At 36.5% G+C, this 23,183-nt stretch overlaps 1 pseudogene; it reads left to right on the top strand.

Moving 5' to 3' along the window:
* The first annotated feature begins 459 nt into the window (after positions 1-459).
* On the top strand, positions 460-1,965 carry LOC129392358 (L-lactate dehydrogenase B chain-like; annotated as a pseudogene).
* The last annotated feature ends 21,218 nt before the right edge of the window (positions 1,966-23,183 follow it).

Genomic DNA, 23,183 nt, shown 5'->3' with positions numbered 1-23,183 from the left:
CTTTAAATATTGTTTGAGTTTAGATAGCTTTTCTCTGTCCTGGGCTCTTTCTCTCTTTCTCCAAATATATCTCTATATTATGATACATAGATAAACCAAATTCTGAATACATTCATATGTAAATGTAGAGGTACAGGGGTATCATGTATCTATAAATAAATACTACGCATGCATCGGGATGTTAAACATTACCCTTCCTGTTGTCTTGGAATTTAAGCAGAAGTCTCAATTTGATATGCACCAAAATGCTTCACATCCGGAAGCAAGTTGCTGTACCATCTCCGCAGCACATGCCAAATCGGTTCTGCAAGATTTAGCCCGTTGCTCAATTCCTCATTTTTCCTGATGATGACTCATGGTATTAATAATGGTGGTATAACAAACAGAGAAGATCAAATTTCAAATTCAATGTATTTTATTCCACAAATTCCAAATCTTATTTTAAAACTATACATTGATATGAACAATACAATTTTAGATGAAGAATTTGATAGACAAAATGATGGATTTGCTGTAATTTCTTAAAAAGTATTTTTGAATACTTTTGTATCTTTTTTATTGAAAAAAGAAAATATTTTTACTGATATAATCTATAGTTTTTCTTTATGAGATTTTTACATATTGATAGTTGATTCATATTCCATTTCCCACAAATCTTAAAGTCCTGTCTTTCTAATATGCTTAACATGAAGACTAATTCAGAGTTTTGGAATGCAGATAATTAAACATGAAATCTTGCAGTTTGTGCACATGAGAAAACTACAAAGACGACAGTGTCCTTGTCTTTGTGGAGACACAAATCTCAGATCGCTTTTCAGATTCGCACATGTTCTTTCATTTTCTTTCTTGATCAACATGCTGCCTGTGCTATTTTCCTCTCCACTTTCTGACTTACATGAAAATCCTGGAAGTTTGAGGACCTGGCTCTCTGTGAGGTGAATCTTGACCAGTGGGAAAGGGAAGGAGTCAGGTACATCAATTCCTTCTGTTTTCTTTCTCTTCCCCACGGACTCCTCAAGGCTTGCTTCCTTTTTGCAAAACTTGCAGTTCTGAGTGCCAGGTAACACGAGGACAAGGCAATCAACCATGTGTCTTTGTGGCTCCTTGTTAAGCAGAAACCAGTGTGGTAATACACCATAGCACACTGGTTTCACATTTCTTTGCTTTGCTTCACCTTTTCTCTCACCTTCACCACCAGGGCTAACACCTCCTAAAAAGTGTTAACACCTTAACCCTTGCCCCATCCTCTGCTTCCTAGAAGACTCAGTTAAGACACTTTCCATTTAGGATGACTTTTTTCAGCATATGTAGACTTGGGCCATCAGCATTCTGGGAAAAATTTTGGTAATGAATCTGTCCTTGCTATTGTTTTGATAAACTAAAGGAAAAATATATGGATCTGCAGATTAGGAGCTTATTTATTCAGACACCTAAAATTGTGATAGAAAAGACGACTGTCAAAGCCAAGTGTAAGGTTGTGGTGGTAATCCCAAGACTTTATCAAGGAGAGAGAGTTATCTCAGTCTGGTCCAGAGAAAAGTTACTGGCTTCAATGTATAATATTTAAGATTTTGTAGCACATTCCAGATTGCATCACCATTGTTTCTAACCCAGTGGATGATTTTACATATGTTATCTGAAACTCAGTGAACAACCCAAGCCCCGTGTGATTAGGAGTATAATCTGGATTCTACTAGATTGGGTTATTTTATGTCTGAAAATCTTGGCATTCATCCTAGCAGCTGTCATAGATGGATTTGAGAGGACCATGGTGACTCAAGTGTGGCTACGTAGAGTGAAGTGAATGTGGCAAGAACTTTGCTTTTTATACCAAATTCAGAAGTGAGAATAGACATTGACCATGAGATTTGGAAGAAAGTCTATAATTTGGTGGGTAAAAGTGCCTATAAGGTGTTAAAATGGAAAGGATATGTAAACTTTGCCATTGATGTAAGTGTGGCTTAATTGAATCCATATTTAAAACAATATCCATGTTCATCTACTATTAATAATAGTGAAAGATATCTGACATTAAGAATAAATTCTTCTGAGCCTTTCTTATGTTCTAAATGCTCAAGGATTACCTTTTGTTATCATCAAGAATCTGAGAGCAAATATATTTTGATATCCAGAAAGATCTAATACAATTATGATATCTGGGTTCTATGCTAAGGAAATGTAACAGCTCTAATGTGACTAAATGACCATTCAGTTTCCATCCATACTCATGGATCACAGTTTACTATTTCTTTCTAAAGTGAGAATTGGGCCAATGGTATTCAAGCACACTAATAAAATGCTTGCATTTTAATCTATGAAAAAGTTAAGTCAACTACCAAATGTGCCCAAAAAAGAAAGAAAACAATATAAAATTACACGGCTTAACCTAAAACTAAGTAGAAATACATATGAGGGTGAAATTTCTCCAATGAAACAATTAGACTACACATATCAGACAATATTCCCTTTTGTAATATGTCCTCAGTAGACTTAACAGCTAAGTTCCGGGTTAATTTTTGAATAAATCAGTTGGCAATTAAAAATAACTGTGACTGGCTTTGAAAATTATAAAAGTAATGTAATTTTCACTGTAAACCTTATAAGTATAAAGAAAAGCAGGTTAAGGGAAACAGTTTGCAACACCCAGGGAGAGTCATTGCTAATTTGGGTGTGTTTGTGCCCTAAAATTTTTAAATATATATTTACACAAATACATACTTCCAAATTAAGATAATACTGTGTAGGCAGTATTGCATTGTTTGGGGGTTTTTCTGTCGTCAATTTTCCGTGTATTTCTCCAAATCTTTTCATAATCTTTGAGAAAACAATATTTAGTGGCTTCTTCATGTCATTACTTCACATGGCTGTAGCGTACCTTATTTGCTCGTTAGTTCATTGGTAGATATTTAGGTGCTTTTGTCCGTTTTTCTATTAGAGAGAACTCTGTACTGAGGATCCGTATATACATATACTCTCTTTTGTGAATCTTGTATTCCTTCTTAAGAAGTAGAATTACTGGGTCAAAGGGTATACACCATTAAAATCCCTTTGACACATTACCAAATTTATAAAAACTGGAGGTCAAAATGCTATCCCACATATTTTCAATTTATGTTTTTGACTATTTATTGAAGTTTAACTTTTAAAATTTATTATCAATTTGTATTATTATTTATATCTTAATGTCCTTTACTATTATTCTACAGCAAAAATTTGAATATGTATTGGGTTATAATAACTCTTTATATATTAAAAATTCTTAAAATGAGTGTGCCAGACATGATTAAAGATGAAAAACAAAGAACTTACTTTCACAAGCTTATTTTAGTACTCCAAGACAGAAAATAAATAAGCAGACAAGGAAACAAGATACTTGTTTGTTTCAGTCAAAGATATTTCTTTGTCTCTGATCTTTTAGATAGCAATAGGGGTAGTGGAGTAGAGAAGAGTGATGCCTTAGCTAATGTGTTCAGAGCATGATTAGAGAAGAGTGATGCCTTAGTTAATGTGTTCAGAGCATGATAAGGTTCTCCAGTTTCTCAAATCTTTATTTTAAAAACATATATCACTTTATAGTTTTCCTTATTTAGGTCTTGTCCACTTCTTGTCAAATTTCTTCCTTTGTATTTTACATTTTTGTTGTTATAATGCAAAGAGAGATCCCATCCATAATATTTCCTAACTGGCTATAGCAGGTGACTGACCGTTTTAATTGTGATGTCTGTAATTTGAGCTACAGTGCCAGTGTTAGCATCAGAGTGAGCCAATTACTGCAGATGCTACTCAAAATTTCCTGTGATTGAGCCCCTCGAACTCTCTTCCCCTAACTTCCTGAGCTCACACTCAGTGTAGAAGTATGAGTTAGAGAACCTGACGATGACCAAAAAGCTTAGCCTTTTAAAAAGTATGTATGTCTATTGGTAGTTTATGTCTTTAAGTTATACTATGAAATTTGCTATTTATCAAAAACACCTTAATTTGTGTGTATTGCATGTAGTCAAGTTTAAGAAACTTTAAAAAAGTATTTATACATTCTAAAAGCCCATTTAATATTTCTCAAGTTGTATTACAGTTTTTGAACTTATTTTCTTACAGATTTTCATTTAAAGAAGTAGAGAAAGTTGACTATTATGACTGGGTAATGTTGAATGAGACGCTCTCTCTGCTTTCTGACTCCACACTTGACCAGGGAGGTTGTGAATGACTGTATGAAGGGGGTTGAGTGACTGTTATGGTGGGAACAATTCTCAGGAATGATCTATCTTCCTATCTTGCTGAATGTCAACCTGTGCATTTCCATGGGACTAATTACCAAGTGAGAGCCCTGACAGATCACATTAGTCCAGGGAGAACATAAGAGTCAAGGAGAAACTTTCTCCTGTGATTCTCCATAAGTTCTACCAATGGTTTGTTTGCAGATAAAATTTTGGGATGTTTTTTCTCCTAGGATTCAAAATATATTAGCTGCAATTTTACATTAACATAATTCACTGATATTGCTCCGTGTAATGATTGTTTTCCTACTAAACTTGAAGACTTTGAATGCTTTGTGTGTTGGGGTCAAGTCAACAGGCTTGTTATATTTTTTTACAGGCTTAGCTGAAAAAAAGTTTAAGTATGAGGGCGAAAGAATATTGATACCATGAATTTCTTTTCTCCCTATACACAGAGATCTCAGTTAAGGGTGGGATGCATACTTGCCTTCCAATAACCATCCCCAAACCATCCTCACATCCCCCAACCCCTTCACCTTGGCCTTTATACAAATCACTTCCTTCTATATGTTCCCATATCATTTCACACTTGACTATCATTGTGCTCAGCACCATTACTTAAAATTATTTGCTTATCTGAGTTTTCTTTACTGGATTATAACTCCAAAAAGGTAGGAAATTGGTCTTATTTTTCATTGCATCTTCTTCAAACCTCTGTAGGGGAAAGGCATACGGTAATTGTTTATTGAATGAATCAATAATCCATTGAATGATCATTTTATTTTGTTCTCACGTTACTTCTGAAACTGATCAACACCAACGTCTGCCAAGTGCTTTTATAAGCTATTTTAATTCTATATTGAGTGACTAAAACTTAAACAATATTCTGTTAAAAAAATAAAATGGTTGTTTTCACTGTGCGTCTCTTCAACTTACAGAGTTAATTCATGTTTGGTTTGATGAGTAAATGTATTCAGACATTTATCTGGCACACTTGAATAAATTCTGAGATGATAGATCAGTGTACTGTTTTAAAAGTAATAATAGAGCATGTGGAATTCAGTCTAACAGCTTCTAGCAGCAGCAACAGCTAACACTTATATAGCATTTACTATGTGCCAGGCTAGTGGCTAACTTGAAAGCACTTGCCAGGCATGATTTAAGGATGTACATGTATTAATTTGTTTATTCATCTTGACAGTACTATGAGGTTGATATTATTATTCCCATTTTACATATGAGAAAACTGAAGCAGAGAGAAGTTAAATGAAGTGTCCAAGGTTATGCAGCTGGTATGTGGTAGAGTGAGTGTTAGAAACTAGGCCCTCTGGCTTCACAGACTATGATCCTGACCACTGTGCCAAAGACTCTATTTTTAGATCACATTTAGAACATGACCCTGAGGATGAAAAAAAATATTCAGTGGTGAAGATAGAATCACAGAAATGTAACCTACCCTGACTTCAATAACATCAACGTTAGACTGAGAAGTTTATTGATGGCAATAAATTCCTAGATTTTGCATCATATGCTCACACCCTAAACAAAAATCTTGCGATGAAAAAGTGGCACATAGGATGCCCATTGCATTCTGTAATGGCCAAACTTAATCCAAAATCTATGAACGAACAACACTGTAGGAACTGCAGGGTTCTTTTATGTAGAAGTGGGGTTTTTCTCAGCAAAGATTAATTAATTAGTGCTAGTTAAGAAAGACTGTCCACCTGGGTTTTCCCTCCTCTTCACACCCCTAAATCTCTCTGAATCTTGGCTAAGCAAAAGGGATACCTGAGGCTGCCAGCCCATCCTTTGTGCCTCTCAGTTTGTCCCCTGCCATCTGTCTGACAACACTGCCACCTCTCACACAATACCCACCCCCTCCAGCTTTCAGGCAACCTCACCAGCATGGCCTTTCTTTCAAAGCCTCTTCCACTTCTGATTTCATCAGGCTAAAAAAATGACTTTTTAAAGCATTTTAATAAACAAATTAGAACTTAACAGTAGATATCCTCATTGTCATGGGAATGATATAGAATGAAGCAAAGTAGGAATTATTTTAAAGGGCGATAGGAAGAACCTTCTTACCTGCCACTCTGTTCACCAGAAATGCACCTTCTCTCTGGTATTGCCTACAAAACTGTATTGTTACTCTTGAAGGGATACCATCAAACATTGCCAGGCATCAAACAAATAAATATCACATAATATTTCTCCAAAGTCTCAGAGTCAGTAGGTTGCAGAGGTGGAATTTGATATTTTTCTATTCTGACTCCAAATCTCAAACTTCTTTCATAAGATCATGATGCAAAAAATGGATGAATTTTAATGAGGGACTAGAGAAGCAGCAAGGGATGATGTCAAGAGAGAGCCAGACTGGCTGGGAGATTCTGGGAAGTCAGCTCATAACCTAAAATCTAAGAGTCTCTGAAGGTGGACAAAAGGGTGAAGAATAAAAGGTCCCAGGAATCTCAAGAATGTTCTCTCTGGGCTTCCCTGGTGGTGCAGTGGTGGAGAGCCCGCCTGCCGATGCAGGGGACACGGGTTCGTGTCCCGGTCCGGGAAGATCCCACATGCCGCAGAGCGGCTGGGCCCATGAGCCATGGCCGCTGGGCCTGCGCGTCCGGAGCCTGTGCTCCGCAACGAGAGAGGCCACAACAGTGAGAGGCCCGCGTACCGCAAAAAAAAAAAAAAAAAAAAAATGTTCTCTCTTTCGAAATATTTCTGAAAGTGTGATGTTTATGACAGGCTACAGTGAGAGACTGAAAAGGGGTTCAAAGTGGACGCCGCAGTGAGGAAACCCCAGCTTTGTAGATTTATTTGCCATATTTATTCATTAGATTCCAAACTTTTAGATTTACATTCCAACTTGTAAAGGTATTGTTTAAAAGGTGTCGTTTGCCACCAGATGAAAGATGATGAAGAGAGTGCTGACAGAAACAGAGAAGTGACTGAGATATTAGTGTTGTTGAATCCATATGATTTAGCATCTATTTGAATTTGAGGAAAAGAGGAGATCTTATAATCAGAGAGGCCCAGAGTTGTGAAACTGGAAGATCTGAGAAGGGTGTTGGGTTCAGTCTGAGGTGGAGCTGATCAGAAGGGAGGTTTGAAGTGAGACAAAGTTTGTGATGTGTTATGGTCAACATATATATTTGATTAGAAATGATAGTGAAAGCCAGGCTGCTACAGGTAGTTTTTCAGGGAGAAAAAGAGAGGTTAGGTCAGGGGGGGATGAAGGATAGAAACTTTGGAAACTTTTGTGTAGGGAGCAAAACAATAACAGTCTGAAAAGAAGTCCTAGAAGGAGCAGTTGGAGAGAGCAGCTTCGTGGAAGGCACTGGCAGAGAGCTGTGATGAAGATGCTACAGAGCAGTTAAAGATGAAGATGGAAGAAAAAAATCTTAGATCTGGCAGATTATCATTACCCCTCTGAGAGAGCGATTCACTAGATCAATTGTGCAAATAGGAAAAAAAAAGTGAAGAGATGGAGGTTCTTCTGAGAATGATCTTTGAGAAAACTAGCAGCAAAAGAGAGCACACGGGCAAGAAAGGGATGTGAGGGGAGCACAAATGTTGGTATGTTTGTAGTCTTAGAGACTGAAGGGAAGGATCCAGGGGAGAGAGTGAGAGAGAGAAAGATGTGTGAGAGAAGAGAAAAGGCATGTGATTCCTGGGACAAGCTCTCAGAGGATGTGGAAAGAATGGAATGAGGTCGCAATTGAATAAGCCCTGAAATTACTTCTTCTGTGATGGGAGGGAGAGAGGAGAAGTTGGAAGGAGAAGCTGAAGGTTTTGAAGTGAAACAGGAAAGGCATTTAAGGAAGCTCATTGTCATTAGTCTTGATCTCACTTAAGTAGAAGGTGATATTATTTGCAAATAACAATTAAGTGTGAGCTGGGGCTATGTTCTTGAATGAAACAACCTTATGCAAAGGCAGTCAATTTAGAGACAAATTAAAGCATTGATTAGTTCACAGTGTGTGGCTGATTTCTGCTGAGTTTATGATGGAACCAGTTATTTTGTTCTAGAGTTCTCTCTAGAACAACTTGAGAGTTCAAGAGCAGAAAAGCTGGCCTTCGAGTTAGCATACCTCTTGTTTTCTATTGTTGCTTCCAACCTTCTTTTCAGTACCTTCAAAAACTCAGCAAACTATTTTCTTTGTCTTTATTGCTCTTATCTACCAACTTCAAAACCCTTATCTGCTTCTGTGATTTCAATACTTGTGTCATCATCTTTCTCTCCTTACATCTTGACATCATCCTCCCATTGCTCCTCCAGCCATGTTAATAACATCACCGTTTCAAAGTCCCTTGACCTCCTTAGCTCTATTTAACTACATCTCATTCCACCTAAGCAACCCATGAAAACACCTACATTTCACACACTGTAGTCATTTTACATAGCTGTTTTTCCAGTGTGATCTTGAGCTGTGGCTTCAGATTTAAGAATCTTCATTAGGGAGTAAAAATATACTTTGATTTGAAGGTAAAATGGCATATATATTAAGCTGTAAAATAATTCTTATTCTGCAAAACTGGTTCTCCTGCAACCAGAGTTCTAATATGATCTTTTTCTCTGAAGCACAATATGTTAGTAAGCTGATTAGTGAATATAAATGAATGCGTCAAATTTTTGTTTTGGGGAGCCTCAATCAGAAGGACTTGGGCCTCTGAATACATCTACTTACATTTTTTCAAAGGATTTTTACATATTTCTGAGCACTGGTTAATTTTAAAGGCCCTCAGAATGCCCCACTGAGATGACATCCCTGATTAGAATATATTTAACAAAATACAATGTATTTTATTGGTGCATCAGTTATTACTAGGGGAAACTACTTCTGTGATAGCGTAGATTCTATTTTCCTGAAGTTAAAAAAATTCCCTACATATTTTTCCTTCTGACAAGATGGCAAAAGGGGAAAAGAAAAAATTCTGAAATTCTGATATCAATGTCACACAGCTCCAGTTCCCATCCTGGATATTTTTTCAATGAACTGGTTTGCAGAGCCATGGTTGGGAGGTTGGCTGCTTCAGCTCTCACACATGTGGCCCACCATAAGTGCTTTCATCCTCCCCCAACCTCATAATGAGTCCTCGGTGGGGCTCTGTTAGGAACTGGGCTGTCAGCCTCAAGTGGGCACTGGCTGCTTTCGGCAGCATTGCTTCTGATGATATGTTTGTTAGGAGGGCCATTTGCTAATACCTGATGGAGTATCACTAACATTAAGCTTCTTGAAAATGAGCTTTCTTTGCTAACCTAAGGGCTGTGGGACCTCTGGGATTAAGGTGCATAGTAACGGTGAAGTTTGGTTCCAGACCACCTGTCTATGACAAAGGGCTGGGAAGTTGAGACATCCCTGAGAAGCATTTTGCACAAGAAAAGAAGGAAAGGGATGTGCCTCTCCAATGCAGATTTCCTTCAGATTCAGTGAAAGTTCACCCCCAAGGGGCTCACAGCCTGGCAATTTTTTTGCAGTGAGTGTTTTGCTTGTCTCATGTTATCTCCAGAAACTAAAACTAACACCTTAACTAAGGGGTAGAGTTTATCAGGAAGGTTAAAACCAGTGTAAAGTGAAAAATTGGAGAAAATTGCCTGCAATTTTCTGGAGTTTATCATTCTACAAAGCTTCAGATTAGTAATTCTGGAAGGAGGGAAGGAAGGGAAGATCAAAATTACTCAGGGTCCTTGGGAGTACTCTTTAATAACAAATTCTGGGCTTTATCCCTAGAGATTCTGATTCACTAGGCCTGACACGATGCCTAGATATCTGTGTTTTAACATGTAATCTAGTCAATTCTGATGCAGGTGGTCTTAAGAAAACACTTCATGAATCACTGACAGTGAGTTTCTAGAGACTTGGAATTTAATCTTTAGCTACCATCTTGGCCCTATTGTAGTCAGACTTTAAGATTCACCTGAACTCTCTCCAAGTTTCTATTCTCTTTCCATATATAGATTCTCACACATGTTGCCATCTGTTAATTCAATCACTCATTTAGTTTCCATGTATTGAACACTGGAGGCTTTGCATTTGCCCTCCAGAGCCATTCTCCCACCTCCGACCTGCCCGTGTCCTGGAGGCCAGGCTATAAGGATTGCATCAACCAGTGCTCTTGCCTTCAGAAGGCCAATGGAGAGTACAATGAGGGAATTTATTTTCCTGTGCTCCATTTGAGAAAAGTTTGGCAGTGGCCAAGTTCCTTCCAGTTTGCCAGTGGCTGAATTCCTCTATTAAAGCATCTAGTAGGAGATGCCATAGCTGTAGCTCTGGCAACTGGCCCACTTCTCTTGCCCCTTCAGACTTAGAAGACTAACAGCTTCTTAAGTTTGTCTAACCCAGGGTGCTCCATCATCTCTTGCTGATTTCATGTAACTCTCTTCATACCTTGTAAGAGTTCTGTGCTTCATTTAATCCTCTTGAGTGTGACATGCTTTCCCTGAGGGGACCCTGGCAACAAATTAAGAAACTTTATATCGACTTTTTATATCAGGTCTTGGAAAATAAAGCAAGGTAACAAACAATTATTCTGAATTGGGATAGGTATGATAGCAGTATGTACAGAATGATAAAACAGCATAGTGGAAGGAAAAAAGGAATCTGTCTTGGCAATTGGGAAAAAGTTATAAACAAGGTGACCTTGCCGTAGGGTCCTGAATGTTATTTCAGAATCTTTAGGTGGAAAAGCAGGGAGAAACAGTCTGCAGAGAGTTCCCCTGAACACTGACTGCCATTGCAACACCTCAAGTCACTATCATCTCTCACAAGGGTTAATACTACAGTTTTCCTTCATTCTTTCTTACCCTTTTCCAATCCAGTCCACACACAGTGGCAAAGTGATCTTTATATAACATACGAGAAGAATGTCAATACATATGTGTTAATAAAAAAAAAATGTCTAAGTTTTTTCTAGCTAAAACTTAGAATGTATAGGAGGAGGTAGTGGTAACCGTGGTGGAAAATAATGATGCATGTACTCTAAATAGCTACTTAAACACTGCAAAATTATGGAAGGCTTGAGAATAGAGGATTGACATAACCCAATCTTTATTTTAGAAACCTTGGAAGCAATATGAAAGATGAACTGTGGGAAGAAGAGACTAGAGGAAGAAAAAACTTATTAGGAACCTCTTCTCACATGATAGGATTCTCTCTGATCTTGTAGAAGTGATTCTGTTATCCATCGGAAATATTCTCTGAAACTGATCATTTTCTAAAATATTATCTTCTGGTAAAGAGTATGAAAATCCCCAGTGACAAGTCACACCTAAGGTTTTACAATTGCCTAGGCATATTGTCCTGAGATAACATAAAATTCTAAATTGCTTTATTGTTCTGTTATAGAGAAAAATATGTCATTTGATAGTCAAACTTCAAAATTTTCTCGGCAATCTGATAATTATACCTTAAATGCAATTTTTTGACTTTAACTTTTTCCACAAATGTACATTATTAAATCAAACTACTTATTTTCCCAATAAATTCTGGCATAGATATTAAATACATATTGTGATCATATAAATTTAGGTAATTATATTCTGATGAAAAGCCCTGAAAATAAAATATTGAGCAGGAGTTATTCCTGAGCACATTTTATTATTTACTTAAAAATAATTGGCTATCATCAAAAATAATAAATGTTATCTTCTACAAATAGTACATGCTGAAGAGGGTGTAGAGAAAAAGGAACCTTCTACACTGTTGGTGGGAATGAAAATTGATGCGTACACTATGGAAAACAGTATGGCGGTTCCTTAAAAAACTAAAAATAGGGCTACCATGTGATCCAGCAATCCCACTCTTGGGTATATATCCAGAAAAAATGAAAACTCTAATTTGAAAAACTACATGCACTCCAGTGTTCATAACAGCACTATTTACAATAGTCAAGACATGGAAACAACCCCGGTGTCCATCAACAGATGATTGGCTTAAGAAAATGTGGTACATATATACAATGGAACATTACTCAGCCATACAAAAGAATGAAACATTGCCATTTACAGCAACATGGAGGGACCTACAGATTATCATACTAAGTGAAGTAAGTCAGACAGAGAAAGAAAAGTACTATATGATATCACTTATATGTGGAATCTAAAAATAACACAAATGAATCTATACACAAAACAGAAACAGACTCACAGATATAGAAAACAAACTAATGGTTACCAAAAGGGAGAGAAAGGGAAGGAGGGACAATTTAGGAGTATACAAACTAATACAAATACAAATATAGACTACTATACATAAAATAGATAAGCAAAAAGGATTTATTGTATAGCACAGTGAATTATATTCAATGTCTTGTAATGGAATATAATCTGAAAAAAATATAACTGAATCACTTTGTTGTACACCTGAAACTAACACAATATTGTAAATCAAATGTATTTCAATAAAAATGAATAAAGAAAATAAATAGGGAGGAAATTCCTATAAATTTATTTTCAATATAATGGAAAATATATTTTCCATCAAAAATTTTCGTTAAAGAATCTGATTTTATATGATTAATAACTCAAGTACAGATTAGAGGAAGAAGTGAAAGGTGAAAAAAATTTAATTGGCCCCATCATGCTCTATAAAATCATATTATAAAAACCTTCTTTTCTCATGTGAAACTATTTCTTTTATTCTTTTTATGTGTATGTGGTTTTTAAAAGCAGCTTTATTAATATATAATTGACATACAATAGACTGAATATATTTAAGTTAAACAACTTGAAAGGTTTTCACTCATGTATCTACCATTATAATAAAAATGATGAACATATCCATCATCCCTGTTCCTCCTGCCTCCTGGTAATCCCTTTCTCCCAACCCTCCCTGACCCCCATATTGCCCCTAACAAACCACTGATCCATGTTCTGTCACTAAAGATGAGTTTACATTTCCTATAATTTAATATAAATAGAATCATATAGTATTTTTTGGTCTAGTTTCTTTCATTAGTATAATTATTTTGAGATTCACTCATGTTTTATTGTGAAAGAATATTTCATTCCCTTTTAAAGTGAGTAGTATTCCATATCGATATACTAGGGTTTCTTTATACTTTCACATTGATGAAAATTTGGATTGTTTCCATTTTGGGATTATTACAAATAAAACTTCTGTGATCATTTGTGTACAAGTCTTTGTGTGGACATATACTTTGATTTCTCTCAGATGAACACCTACGAGTGAAATGGCTCGATCATACGGTCGATATTTTTAAAAAATTTTTATTACATTATCAAGTTGTCTTCCAAAGTGATTGTATCATTAAAATTCCCAACAACAGTGTATGAGAATTCCAGTTCCTACACGTTATTATCAATACTTGATGTAATCGATTCCCTTCCTCTTCTTTGGGAACTCCCATTAAATATGTATTAGATGACTTGAAGTTGTCCCATAGTTTACTGATGCTCTATTCATTATTTTTAATCTTTTTTCATCTCTATGAGTTTGATTTAGGTATTTTTATATCTTTATATCTCTACTTAACTTTTTAAATATATATTATAATAAACTGTCTTAGTGTCCTTGCCTGCTAATTTTAACATCTGTGTCAGCTCTGGGTTGATTTCAGTTGAATATTTTATGGGTCTTTCTTCCTTCTTTGCATGACTGGTATTTTTTTATTAGATGCCAGACATTATTAATTTTACCTTGTTGGGTGCAGGATAATTTTGTATTCCTGTAAGTATTCTTGTGCATTGTTTTGTGATGCAGTTAAGTTACTTAGAAAAAGTTTGATCCTTCAGGGTCTTTCTTTCAAGATATGTTAGCCCAAATAATGCTTAGTCTAAGGATCCCTGTCCATACTGAGGCAAGATCCTTCTTTTTTAATTTAAATTTATTTATTTATTTATTTATTTGGGCTGCGTTGGGTCTTCATTGCTATGCACGGGTTTTCTCTAGCTGCAGCGAGCGGGGACTACTCTTCGTTGCGGTGCACAGTCTTCTCATCGCGGTGGCTTCTCTTGTTGCGGAGCACAGGCTCTAGGCGCGTGGGCTTCAGTAGTTGTGTCATGCAGGCTCAGTAGTTGCGGCTCGCGGGCTCTAGAGCACAGGCTCAGTAGTTGTGGTGCACGGGCTTAGTTGCTCTGCGGCATGTGGGATCTTCCCAGACCAGGGCTTGAACCCGTGTCCCCTGCATTGGCAGGCGGATTCTTAACCACTGCGCCACCAGGGAAGTCCAAGATCCTTCTAATTATATTTTTCCATTCTGGTCCCGTGGGAGTGCTGAGCACTATTACCTCTCGTCTTCTTGGATGCCTCTTTCCCTAGCCTCATGGTTTCCTCAGAGTGTGAATTGCTCAGCACCCAAGCATACAATGATCGAGGCAGACCCTCTGCAGATCTCCAGGGTTCTGGCTCTGTTCAATTCTCTCTTTTCTGGAACTCTGTCTTGTGAATTTCAGCTGCCTTCATCTCCCTGGACTCTCTGTTCCATCTCCTCAACTCAGGGAGTCTGCTGAGTTCCCTGGGCACCTCATGCTCCCCATTCGGGCACCACAGGCCAGAAACCCTCTCACAACTGGGACTGGGGCAATAAAAGAGCTTGCCTCATTTGTTTCTTGTCACTCGGAGATCATGTCCTTTTTTGCCTGATGTCCAGTGTCTTGAAAACCATTGTTCATGTTTTTGGTTATGTAATGTGGGAGGGTAAATCTGGTCTTGTGACTTTATCTTGCCTGGAAGACAAAGGTGTCTATTATAATGGATGATTTTCCTTCTGGAAGGATATAGCAATCATTTTGGTTTTCTGGAAAAAATATTATATGTCAGGAAAAGGAATTCAATTGTGAGGAGTGTCTATGACTCCAAGCTTAATTTCACAAGATGTTAGAAATGATAAAACACTTATTTTTCTAAGATATTGAAGATAACTACTTTAATGAAAATTTCATATACATTCTCTCAAATAGTCTTACTATTTCTTCTTTTCAAGAACTCTGCCAGTAATATGAGTAAAATATGTTTAAAAACTATCTATACTATAATCACCTACATGACTATGTTGAATTTAAATATAAAACATTTATTATTGGGATACATATATGGCCTGGATACTGTTATATTTTAGAATATGATATAACACATTCACCATTTCCCACTCTGAAAGAACCATCTGTATCTCTTGACGTGTAAATAGAATCATGCCCATAAGGATAGTTCCTTAGGACCATCAGCTAGTTCAGACAAGCATAATGCGCTAGTCTATATGAGGCACTTTAATGTCTCTCAGACCATTTGGGTAAATTTTATAAATGGCATCTTGTTAAGGTCCTCATTACACTGGTTTGGTTAATATACTTCATGTGAATCGCTCTCATAATCCATCATTTTTAACTGCCAAGACTCATATTCTAGCTCTGCTGCTTACTATTTGTGTAATTCTGGGCACACTCTGGCCTCTCTTTGGCTCATATCCTCATCTATAAAATACAATTAATAAGAGTAGAACTTCTTAGAACAGCGCCTGACAAATAATACGTGCTATATAAAACTTTTGTGAAAAGAAATAATATGCAATTAATACTGGGCAAGGCTTGCTGGAAGAGGAGTGTCTGATAATGACAACACTCAGTGGGATTGCTGGTGTTCAATAGCAGAGGCAACTCATATTTTTCTTCTAAGAGGAAGTCTGGGGTGGCAACAAGCCTGTGTCGAGGTCCTCTAAACCAGTGTTTGACAGCAACGAGGTATGTCTGAGGAAAGAGGACCCAAGACAGTAAGAGGTCTGGAGATAGCACTCAAGCCTCCTGCAGCCCAACAGCAACAGAGAACATACTATAATTATTTTGCTCCTAAGAAGTCCAGAGAAGAGAGTAAAGGTTGGGTTGGGACCAAAGCAACACAGTTAGTGCAGGATGGACCCTGTGGCCATGGAGTAAGTGGTAGATGCAGTGGAGGCCAAAGACAGCATCTAAAGCCCAGGCCGGCCAACCCATATCTCCCTGGTGCCAATGCGAGCAGGCACTGATGCGCCTGGGCCAACCGCCTTCACCTCATGTTGTGAGAACACACAGGCCACCAGGCCAAGAGGAAAAGTAAAAGAAGGAAAGGTCCAGAGAAAAAGGAGGAACAGTCAGAAGACGATCACTCCTGAAGTGTTTGAGTCATCAGGAATTGGACCACATTTTACTGGATGTGGCTAGGTTGGTTCTACCCTCAGGCAGAAATAGGGTTTTAAGGAAGAAATTAAGTCCAGCTGTGACAAAATAAAGTTAAAGTTTTGAACCCCTGAACTTCTCAACTGTTAAATTTGTACCAATAAGTTTTAAACTGTAATTACAATATAGGTGCCCGTAATAATATGTGATGCTGTAAGATTTGGCCCTCTGGAGTGCAGTCAGGAGGCATGAAGCCTAGGCATGATTCTGTTGCTTCTAATTGTGATAACTAGAGCAATTCTATAACCTAAAGACCTGTTTGGTTTTTTTTTTTTTTTTTCGTGATAAAATGTGTGTTGTAACACCCATCCAGCATTCCTCAGGTTTCCCATGAGCATCAAATGGGATTATTTACATAAAAGTACTCTGAGAATCTATGAAGCATAATGTGATCACAGGGAATTGTTATAAATTAGAGCATGAGCAATGATGAGTTTTAGAGGCATCACAGAATGCAGATTTATACTAAAACGCATGCCCCCAGATGGAGTTACGGAAGTCAATATATAGTGAAGGGAGTCAATATACTGAGCTAGGAGGGAATATATTACAGTCTTCAGAGTCAGAATGACCTGATAAAGAATTCAAGAATTCTTAGCACGATATTTACTATCTTATGGCATGAATAAAGTTAATTTACAGTTTTGAGTCCCAACTTTCTCTTCTGCAAAATGAGTTTGCGGTGAAGAATGGAAATCATGTGAGGTAAGGGCCTTGGGCATAGCAGGCCTTCACTAACAAATGATAGTTAATTTGTTCTCAAAGGATGTGAACCAGTTTTACATTACCAAGACAGGGTGGGGAAGTGGGGGTAGATGAGAATGTAGGAGATGTGAGGAATGAGAGCAGAGGTAAGTCATATACAAGATGGCATATACAAGATGGCATTGATTGAACACTGTATAATATATGCAATTGCTTCCTGAGGACAGGAAAGTCACAAGAATCATTATGGGGAAGGAGGAGTTTGAATTAGCTCTCCTCCATGTATCCTGGGAAAGCATGTGGGAAGTTTGGAACCATCTTTAATTGGCTGTAAAGACAAAGACTGCATATATTCCATGATGGCAAGGCTGGGATCAGTTCATTGTGGCATCTGTGGTACCAAGCTCAGTACCTGAACAGGACACATTCCTCCTCTTTTAACCTTACAATCTAGTGAGGCAGGCCAAAATCGCTTTTAAAAATATGTAAGTGATTCTGAACATTATTAGGAAAAAAAAAGTGGTTTCATTAAAAGGCATGGATCAGATTGAAGACGAGCTAAAAATGTAGTTTGGGACAGAGTAGAGATCATAGTGTCACTAATAATAATTCCTTTTTTTTTTGAAAAATCAGAGTGATTACTCAAGGGAAAAATGTGGGACCTCCTTCATCAATGAGGATATTGTGAAGGGTGCCATGCTAGCTATGTGGAGATGAAGCCCCAGTGGAGGGTGAGACTTGGAGCAAAAGACCAAGGGGGATGACCTTGACTTTGGGAATCATCTAATTAAAGATGGCTTTGACACCTTGTTAAAAAATCTGTTTCTGGGAAATTTGGAACATAGGAAAAGGCAAAAGGGATCTAGAAAGCCATGATTGCCCCAAAAGTTAGCAAGAGGAATTTTGTTCATCTTAGGTAGATTAAATTTTAGGTAGCAAATTGATAATAGGATTTATCAATCTATCATCTTCACAATTTTCTAAAACTTCATATGAACTAGTTCATTTAATATTAGACATAGTCAAAGCATATGTCATTAGCCTCAGTTTGCAGATTAAAAATAAAAAGTTCAAAGAGGGCAAGTGACTTGCCCAAGGTTATACCACAAATAATGGAGTTGGGGCTAGAACTCATGTCTTTTGATAAACAATCAAAGTCTTGCTACAACATACACTGTGTTATACTCTGCATTTTTACTCAGATACAAAACACCATTTTAAATGAGAGAATTGCCCCAAACCTATAGATAAAACTAAAAACAGTAGGCCAAATCCAGATACTAGATCTTATATTGGGATGTTGGAGTATATCCCAGTTTCAGATCTATTGTTGCTGTTTTAATCAGGTCGGATATGATCAGGATTTACATTTCCTGGTTTTCAGGTTCCCTATAATGGGATTTTTTGAAGTTTTAAGAAATGTTTCTTTGAACAATTTCAGTTCTCAACACCTCTCCCCCTTTTAAGAACAAAATGGAGTTCTCTGCATTGGCAATTCAAATGAAGAAGTGCCTAATTAAGCAGAAAGGCTTCCACTTTGGTGAAGCATATTCTTGGCATAGGTCTGTGGGGGGCCAACACAGCATATCAATAGGTCAAGAATATCTCCCATCCCTGAAACATTAGGCTGATTCATTTGAGACATTAGAGAAATTTCCTTTTTCCGAATTTCATTTATGAGATAACCTTAAAATGAACTACTTTACGAGACTGAGAGATCATGGCATTTTTTAAGGTCATGTTGTCCTACATAGGCAAGGGGAAAAAAATCTATTTTATCAGTTAATTCTATTGTTGTATACACTTACTCTGCCAAACTCCAAGTTAAAGACCCCAAAACAGTTCAATTTTTGGTTATAGACTAATGTCTTTTTTTCTTTTCTTCCTTTTCTTTTTAATATTTTGTTCCTAAGACTATCAGATTAATTAAGTTTATAGATACAGGCAGAGGGTGTGAAAAAGATATAGGGTTTCTAGATCTATACAGGTTTACTCAATACTTTTTACTGGTTCTGGAAATTAAAAGGATGGAATAATATCCTCGTTCAGAGGTACATTTCTAGAGACAGGATCCTGTGACATTCTGGCTGAAGTGTCAGTCCTCGATTTGTGCAATTTTGACCAGGCTTGACTACATCTGCGTACACTGTGGATGATGCCTTTTCTCCAGGAGGGCAGGTCATTCCCCCCTTTCATTTATGTTCCATTTCATTTAGTATGTATGGTGGGCATGGTGCCACTCTTGACTTTTAACCCTAATGGAGAGAGCACACAAGTTGACTGGGAACCTCTAGGGAAAATTGAGCTTTAATGACAATTTGAGTGTAAAATCTGGTCTCTGGAAGAAAGGTCACCACATCTGCATAGCCCCTGGAGTCAGGCTTAGAGCCCTGTCTGCCTTCAAATAAAGAAGCATTTTCCTGTGTCTTAAGGCTGTTTTCATTTGAGGTACAAGGAGCACGTGACAGAATCAGGGGAACTGAGTGATGTTTGTGCATGTTTGACTGCACTCTGCATCCTAAGAGAAGACTTTGGAGAAACCCAATCAATACTACAAGCATGTCCTGGACAGCAGCAATGCTGTTTTCATTCTGTTACGATAATGAATTGAAGTCTCCCAACAGCAGGTATAATAAGCACTATTCAACCCTTGATATTCAATCACTTTTAACTGGTTATATCTATCTAAAATTCACTGTTAACTGTGGTTTTACAATACCCCATTGGCAACCTTTTATGGCTCTCTCTGCACAAAAATGCAAAAACATCAAAAATGCCTCTCAGTGCCATATACTCAGTGCTTCCCTGTATTTGCTAAAATGTTTTCCATTTTTTATTTAAAGTCCAGTGGAAGGCATTCAGACATTGTGCACAAAATGAAGGGCTTTTGCCTTCAGTTTGAAATTATTTTTGCCGTTACTGTTAGCCTAGAGTTCATATCTTCATCGCTTCTGGTTGTGAAGTGATTTCGTGTTATCTAGATCCCCTAAAGCAAGCTAATCCTTTACAAATAAAAATGAAGAGAAATCAGTTTTTTTTTTTCCCCACAAGACTCACTTTCATTTTGTTTGTTTGTTTGTTATCTGATTACTTTTTACTCTTTAAAGAACTTTTTTTTTTTTTTTTTTTTTTTGCTATGGAACGAGAAGCAGAATAGCAAAGGCAGTTTATGCACAGGAGAAATGAGCAAGTGTTTCTACCTATTATTAACAGAAATGAGACAAGAAATTACGGGCTCATGAAAAATCCTGGTAAAATCCACATCCTGGAAAGAATCCAGGTTTAGAACTTACAGTATGAATATAAATAATTCTATCTCAACATATTTTACTAGCTTTTCACTTTGTTTTCAATTTAATTTTAAATATGAAGAATGTATTGTCTTAAGGTTAATTCAACATTTGAACAAAATATCTGGTCAATTCAAACTATGTTACAAGGTCATGTTAAATTACATCATTAGATTTTAAGATTTCAGTTTCATCAGTTCAGAGTGCTTCATGTAAATGGAATAAATCTGACCAAATTCAGATCTTGGACAGGTGAGCTAGTGGCCTATATAAGTGTTTTTGGTTCACTGACTGAAATTGGTTTGTAATCATTTTACTTTTATTTCTGATTTGATCCATACGCTTTATAAGATGATTTTAAAGAATCCACTTTATAAGTGGATTCTTTGAAACATTCATTTTACTACATAAAATACAAAACAAGGCAACAATGACAGAAGCCCAAATTAGTTACCATAATCGAACAAATATGGTTAAAATTTTTTTTTAGTTTTATTATGCAGAGTCAGCAAAAGTATAATCATTTTAGTCTAAATATCAGTTAAGATCACAATATTTGAGAAAGATAATAATGGAAGCCATTATTGTGACAAAATTTACAAATTTCAATATTTGTAAAAATACTAATAGATGAATAATTCAATAATATACATAGTTAGATTTTGTAAATAAGAATTAAAATAATAGGCTCTAAGTTTCTTTATGTCATGTGTACAGAATAGGCAAACTTCTACTTCCAAACAAATAAAAAGCTAAAAGATTCCATCAAAGCAAGGGTGGTAAACTAAACTTAGCTTTTATAATAAAAATAGTGTCAAATTCAATTTCCCTTTCTACTATCAAGTAATTTTGAAATGTTTTGAAGTAGCACCAGGCTGCAGAGCAATACAATCTGCAAAATATCACCAATATTTTCAAACATGTGGTAATGATTTTCCTCACACTTAAAAGTGGCCCCAATTCTAACAATAAGCACAGTTGCACTAGAAAAAAATGCTAACTTTGACAGGTTTGCTAGCCATTTTTTATTATGTTTAGTGAAAGATCACTAACTTCTTATAATACTTCAAAAGATCATCACATTTTGGGGAGGGGAGGTGCAGTAATCACTCTAAAGCCTTATTGTCCAAGCAAATAGTGACTACACTAGATTAAAATATTACTCAGGTTACCTATATTTAAGATACTTAGAATTTCAATAATTATTAATTCCCCAATTGTGGAATTCATGTAATCTACTTTATGAGACATACTATTAAAAAAGATCCTTACCTCATAATGTCTACAATGTGAAATATAGACCTTTTATTTTACAGAAAATAAACTCAAAATTAGGAACATGCATAGTGCTGATAAAATATGAATTATTTCTCTTAAATTCTGGGGAAATCTAAATTTTATCAAAATTTGGAAAGGCATTGCAATTTATCTCAAAGTGTTATAAAAATAGACAAACATGTACAATGACATTTGCAGTAATAAAAGAATTTGGGAGGAAAATAATTCAGGTCCAGTATCATGACCAAGTTCTTTGGTTGGTTTTCGTAGAAACATAAAATAATATGTATTTTGTATAATTAATTAATGACTAGAAGCATAAGAAAGTTGTAAAAAATCTTTGTTTTGAAATGACGCATATTTGTCTTTTTGATATGTTTTCATTCAAGATCTGAAATAAAATTCATTGAAGTTCAGCCACTGTAGAAAAATGTTTCATAGCTAGAACACAGAAATGATTTAATAAGTTCTATGAAAAGTCAATTTGCATGAGATCAGCACCTAGCCTATAACGGGTGGTAATGGATTGTTGGCTTGATTTTATACCACTTGACATCAGATTACAATACACTGAATAAATGTTAACCTATAATCCCTTTAGTAAAAGCGAGCATTGTTTGTCTTCCCTTGTAGAGACCACATTGATTTCCTTTTATTGGATGTTCAACCACTGCACCTTAGATTGATTACTTTGAATTAAATGTGCAGAGAACATTTTTATTATTCTAAAACAGCAATCTTAACATTAAGGAGATGCACTTCCTCCCATCCCTCTGTACTACAGAATGTATACTCAGCCATATCATTTAGATTTCTTTAGTTTTCCCATTTTGTTTCAGGGCTGCTGTGATGCTGACCCCTACGCTGCCCCATGACCCTTGACCCAGATGCATCTGACCAGTCAAGGCTCTGGGGGTGGCAAATTAATAGAAGCCCTGCTTGTTAATTGCATAAAAGAAAAGCCAAAGAATTCATCACCTCAGTCATGGCCATTGCTTTCCTTTGACCTCCTTCTCCCACAAGGCTTTTGCTGGTGGTCACATCTGTGGTTTTCCTATAGCCTACATATTTGCCATATAATTATTCAGCATCAAACCTTATTAATCAAATCGATGCTGTGTTCTAAATGGAAATTGCAGGATTAATACAAGCATTCATTTCATCCTGAAAATCTTGATGGCTTTAGCACGTGAAATCCAATTGGAATATAAAAGAAGGGATGTAGAGACCTGATTGAATTAGGGGAGGCATGGTGCACATTAAATTACATATGCCAGCAGGGTTCCATGCTTTTATAGTAAAATAGTGCTTTGGAGTCCATACGTCATATACCTCTTGTGATTTTCTGTTATTCACTAGCACTCTCAATAAAAGCAAGTACATAAAAGGTTTCCATATTTTTAAAGCTGTTTAAAAAATATCCAGTGTGTCTTCAATAGAAAAAAAAACAATTTTCTATGACTATCTCATTGCATGTAAGAGATTATCACAAGATGATATAGTTGAAGCTAAGTATATTTTCTACTA

The sequence above is a fragment of the Physeter macrocephalus genome, chromosome 8 (assembly GCF_002837175.3).
Source record: "Physeter macrocephalus isolate SW-GA chromosome 8, ASM283717v5, whole genome shotgun sequence".
Lineage (NCBI taxonomy): Eukaryota > Metazoa > Chordata > Mammalia > Artiodactyla > Physeteridae > Physeter > Physeter macrocephalus.
This window is presented reverse-complemented; position numbering and strand designations above follow the sequence as displayed.